Source organism: Corvus brachyrhynchos, unplaced genomic scaffold, assembly GCF_000691975.1.
Source record: "Corvus brachyrhynchos isolate BGI_N302 unplaced genomic scaffold, ASM69197v1 scaffold21, whole genome shotgun sequence".
NCBI lineage: Eukaryota > Metazoa > Chordata > Aves > Passeriformes > Corvidae > Corvus > Corvus brachyrhynchos.
Genome location: NW_008236924.1, coordinates 766,218 through 771,640, shown reverse-complemented (window position 1 = coordinate 771,640; position 5,423 = coordinate 766,218). Strand labels below are relative to the sequence as shown.

Below are 5,423 nucleotides of genomic sequence, written 5' to 3'. Positions count from 1 at the left end.
GGTTAACAGCCACCCTGTCATTGAACGCCCCGGACTGCACAGCAAACCCCACCAGGCTCAACCCCACAGCGGTGATCCAGGGCCTCCAAGGGGAGTGGATGTTTGGAGGCACGCAGCCCGTGGTCCCTGGGGGCTGCCAGGGAGGGGACAGCCACAGCTCCTGTGCCCTGCTGTCTGCTTAAGGATGATTTCGGATGAGTGGGCTGCAACTACCGCCCTGGGATTTGGCTTGGGCACGCGAGCCCACGGCTCACTGCCTGCACAAACATCCACCAGGGCGTCGCTGAGCTCAAGTTGACGTCTGGTCAGAGGGACACTCCCCCAGCAGCACAATGTCCCCAGCCGGTGCAGGCAGAGTGGACGAGGCTTCCTCCAGTGTGTCCCATTCCGCTCTGCTGCCTCTCTCCCACGGGCTTGCTCCACGCAGGATCGCTGTCCCCAGGGTTTCTCTTGGCCCCGCGTTGTTGCGGTGTTTTCCGGGGCAGGCGTGGGAAGGGCAGGTGCTCCCGGGCAGCCAGGAGGGAACAGGCTGTTCCCGGCATCCCGAGGCAGTTCCTGGAGAAAGAAGGGGAGAGCGGGATCCCACGGGAACGGCAGCAGGAGGGGACCGTGGCCAGGGAGCAGTTTCTCCAGCGGCACAGGGGTCATCCGCCACACTCAGGATGTTGCCTTGCAGAGCAGGAGGGGGCTCTAGGTGGGTCCCCAGGTCTGTCCAGCTCTCAGCAGCTTCGGTGAGCAAGGTGAGCTCTGGGAATCTCACCCACCTCCTTCTCAGCCACTCCAGCCGGCACACCAGAGGCGACTTTGCATTCAGCCTGCGGGACTGAAACAGCCCCAAAACAATGGTGCAAGGCAGGGGACTCCTCACTCCCAGTTGCGGGGGCTGTGTATTTAAACCAGTGGTGGGGGGTAAGCTGCAATAAGCTGGGGGCAATGGGGAGGTCCTGTAGGTGCAGGGAGAAGCAGAAAGCCCTGTGATGGCCGGACCCCGCAGGCTCCACTGCCCGTGGAAGGTGGGGAGCCAGCAGTGCTGGTGGTTTCCGTGTGAGGAATGACTAAAGCCGCAGAGCTCTTCCGCTGGGAAAGACGGGCCGGGGCGTTGTGACTGAGGGCTGCAAAATCACGGCTCGCCCGAAGAAGGCAGTTCCTGGTGGATTCCCGTGTTGGGAGCATGGCGGGAGGCTGGTGGCTTGTTGCACGCTGCCGAGCAGCAGTGGAGCTCACCTTCACGGGGCGCTGTGGGTGTGAGATGTTTGCCGGGGTCCACGGGCAGTTGTGTATGGAAAAACACATGCGTTTGCAAGGAGAAAATCCACGGGTGGTTACTTCAATCTGAAAGCCCCCTTTCCCACCCTAGACTGTGAGGCAGAGGTGCCCAGTGCCACGTTTCGCCTTGACTTGCCCCAGCTACCCCTACAGCTCCTGTAAATCTCCTGCTGGGTGAGGGGCAGCAGCCAGGTACACGTCCCACTCCTGCTGGGTGCTGTGGGGGGATTGTGACCTCCTGGTGTGTGCCAGGGTCTGTCAGAGAGACCAGAGCTGAGCCTTGCCCTGGGCCCGAGCTGGAATTATCTTTTGTCCTTCATTAGGAAAAGAAATACTGCTGCAGCTGCACTGGCATCTAGTGACTGGTTAAATGAATTCCAGGGGTTTTATTGCCCCTGGCTATCCCAGACCTTTGTTTCTTGTTTCACGTTGTTAAAAGAGGGGGTTAGCCAGGTCCCAGGGGGGCTTTTTCTCTTTGGTCAGAACAGTTCTGATGTTGTCGGCACAGCATTATTGCCCATCTGCGGTGCCTCATTGTTAAGGCAGAATGGTGGAAGCGGAGGTGGCCTGTGGTCAAGTCGGCGAGGAGCCCTCGAGCCCAGTGTGGCTGCTCTTTTTGTGGAGCAAATCGCTCCATCTCTAGGTGCAAGTTCAGCAGAAGGAGGGTGAAAACCTGGCCCTGCAGCAGCCGGTGCTGAAACTCCCACTAAGTTTTATAAGCTGAGGATATTAAGTGGGGAGTCTTGGAGTCTCTCCTGGAGTCGTTTCCCTGCTGAGGTAGCAGAAACAGGTTTCAGCCAGTGACTTGTATTTCACCTTACAACTTCTCCCACGAGTGAATTGTTTTTCTTGCTGTGTTTCTACCCCCTCCTTCCAGGGTGAGGATCCCTCATGCAGCCTTTGCGGCCAAACCTGGAGGTGCTGTGGGACGGACGTCATGTGCTAATGAGGGAGGATCGGTTTAATGGGTCAGGAAAAGACTCTAACTGGGCAAACAGGGATGATGGGGGAAGGAAAGCATAAGTGCTGTGGTCTCCCATTTTCTGAGCACATAATAACCGGACAGCTGCTGCTCCCCTGCTCGGGTTCTATGCAGTGAAAGGCAGCAGGACCCCAGGGCTGTTCACAGGAAGGACCATGAGAAAGGGATGGGTAGATTGCAGGCTGTCCTGGTGCCTGTTACTGATAGGCAGAGCCCTGGAGTGAGCAGAGAGAAGAAGGAGATGAAATTTTACCTGTCTGCAGCAGCAAGCCCAGGGCTGGTTACAACTCCTGGCAGAGCCTGGAAAACCCCAGTTCTTTTTCAGAGGAATTTGTGAAAGCATAAGCTCAACTCTACTCCTGGTGTAGGTGCATGCAAAGAGGGAAGCGATGGAGCAGCTCACTGATGTTTTTGGGACCCGTCGTCTCCATGTGAGGTGTAGCTGCCCACCCACATGCAGGTCTGGAGGTGGCTCCACTCTGGGCTGTGGCTCCACTTGGCTGGGCAAATGCCAGCCACTGCACCAAGTCTGCCCGCCTTAGTCTGCAGTGACAGTGACACAGCGCCCAGGCACTGTCCCAACACGGCCACACCACCCTGCATGGCGAGACCACCTGCCCAGCAGGCTCAGGGGCCAGGGCATCCCCCAGGGAAGGGTTAAGCTAAGAGGAGCAGTGCCGATGCCAGGCTGGGTGTCCAGGTTCTCCCTTGGTGGAGGTCAGTGGTGGTTCATGGGAAAGGAAAAATTGGCAGCTGGGCCGGATGTCCCTGCATTTCCCCTCTTCCTGCAGCCGCCTGAACGATGTTCCTTATTTAGCTTTCCTGACGGACAGGAGGAATCTGATGGCGGAAACTGTCACTGCCTGATAACAGTTCAGGGACCCCTTTATGATGGGCGGCACGGCAGGGAACAGGGCAGCGCTGCCCTGGCTGGGAGGGGACAGCCAGGGCTGCCCTTTGCCCCAGGTTCCCGGGGATGGCTGCGGGTAGAGCACTCACAGCTTTTCCCTTTACACTGCTCCGTGTACAAAGCCCCTCAGTGCTACTTAAAAAACTCTCAAGACCAAGAAGTGATGGTGTGTGTCTATACATCTGTAATATTGGCTTTTTTTCCTTCTTTTTGGTGAGGCATCTGAGTTGGTGGAAAGGGCTGTGGATGGGCAGAGAGGAGGCATGGAGCAAAGCCACACTGCCAAGGTCTGAGACCAGGTGAGGCTTTGTACTCACTGGCAATGAGGATGTGAAGGGCAGCCAGGGCTGGGATGCTCCAGCAGGAGCTGGGAGTGATGACCAGTGCCACGAGTTGAGCACACACATCAGTACTGGGAGCAGCTCCCATACAAGACTGTGCTGCCCAAGCTGATAAACACAACAAAGGAGATGTTCCTCCGTGTTTTATTGTACTCAGTTTCTCTCCATGGAACATGGCATCTTCTTAGTGCCTGAGCTATTCTCTCATATGTGCCCATGGTGACCAGCCTCAAAACCACAAAAAGTCCTGAAACACAGCTTGTATGTCAATGTACCCATTGATTTTTGTCTTGCATCTGTGGGGGCCACCAGGCTGCTGCCATACCAGTAACAGCATCGTTTCCATGGCAATTAATGTACTTTAAAAGGGCAGAATGTACAGCGAGATTGTATTTATACAAGAGCAAGCCCGAGGCAAAGCAGCCCTTGTCACTGGACAGGGCACTGTACCCTCAGTCTGTGGAATGCCCAGGTTGGCATTGCTGTGTTCTGGATTGGGATGCAGGACATAGTGAGCTAGCTCAGCCAGGCTGGGTGGCACAGGGCTCCCACAGACCTGTATAAAGGCTGTGGCACAGCCTTATACCTTGAGACCACCATTCCTCTGCTGCTCAGAGTTCCGTGTTCCCTGGGGTACTTCAAAGTGCGCCTCTGTTTCAGTCTTAGCAAGAAAGGAACATCCTAAATCATCCTAGGAACTCACAGGGGTTGTGTCAATTGTCTCTGAGCCATCCAGTGTCTGACCAGGTCACCCACATGAACATCCATAAGTTGCAGGACTGAGGTTTAGGCCATCAAACCATGGTGGTACCTCAGGACCAGATGCTTCTGACTTCAGCTGAGTTCAAATCCCTTTTGTATTTGCTTTCTGTCATCAAGCAGCATAGGCAGGGAGGCTGGTGCAAAGGGAATTGCTCTATCTGTGTTGTCTCTATGTGTCCATGTGTGTTCCTGTACTGCTCTGCCTGTGTCACAGGTGTGTGCAAGGCTGGTGGACATGGGAAGCAAGCAGGAGCTCCTGCTCCAAACCCCAGTGCACGTTTCACATGGCCATGCTGAGGATGAGGTACCCATGGGGAATGATAGGGATTTGCATCCTCCTGGCTATTTTGAGAGAGAAAAAGCAGCAAAATTCACATTGCAAGTTATTGGTTTAAAGCTATACGTGTTTCTTATGGTGTCACTTTCTAGCATGTGTCACTGCAGTGAGATGAGTTAACTTCCTGCTGTACTTTCCTGGGCAGGAGTCATCTCACCCATTCCCTCACAGAGAAGTTTGGTGTAGAGCCCAAGACATTTGCTCTGTGCTCAGCAGGGGGGGAGAAAGGCTTTTTTGGAGATGCTCCAACCTGTCCCCAAGGAGGTGTTGAAGGAACTGGGGAGGTAATGGCTGAGCCAGCTCCCAGCCCGCACGGCGTCTGCATGCATCCATGTTCTGAAGGCTGGCTCTGTGCCTCTGCCAGGTTGTATTTAACCCCACAATTTCCCCCTCTTCCTTACTGGCCTCCCCAGCTCCCTCCACCTCAGCAGCTTGCAGCTGCATGAGGGGACTGGCATGATCTGGCTGAGGGTAAAATTAAAGAGCAACATCAACCAAAACAACTGACAGCCCCAGCCTCAGGAGACGAGGCCAGGAGGAGGCTGGGAGGTAGTGGGATCATGTGGAGTGAGCAGTAGACAAAGGAAGGAAGTTTTTATTACTGGGCCAAATCCTGAACTCCTTCAGTTGTATTTAGGCCAATGTCTCAGTGACTTCAGTGGAGCTTGGTCTGAGTAAAGAGAGAAGGAAGAGCTTCAGAATCTGGCCCCTGAGTAATTGTGTCACGTGGGAAGTTTATAAAGAATTTGCAAGCTCACGGTGGCTTTGCTGAGCAGCTGGTGGGAGCCAGTGCCCCTGGCAGCCAGGCCTCCCCCTGGGGCCCTC

The 5,423-nt window shown here is 55.2% G+C and overlaps 1 protein-coding gene across 1 annotated transcript in view; it reads left to right on the top strand.

Moving 5' to 3' along the window:
- The first annotated feature begins 619 nt into the window (after positions 1–619).
- Positions 620–5,423, top strand: part of FLT4 (fms related tyrosine kinase 4) — a 54,917-nt gene continuing 50,113 nt past the window's right edge. The window contains 1 exon segment of the mRNA XM_017728092.1: positions 620–740. The gene's annotated coding sequence lies outside the window, so the exon portion shown is untranslated.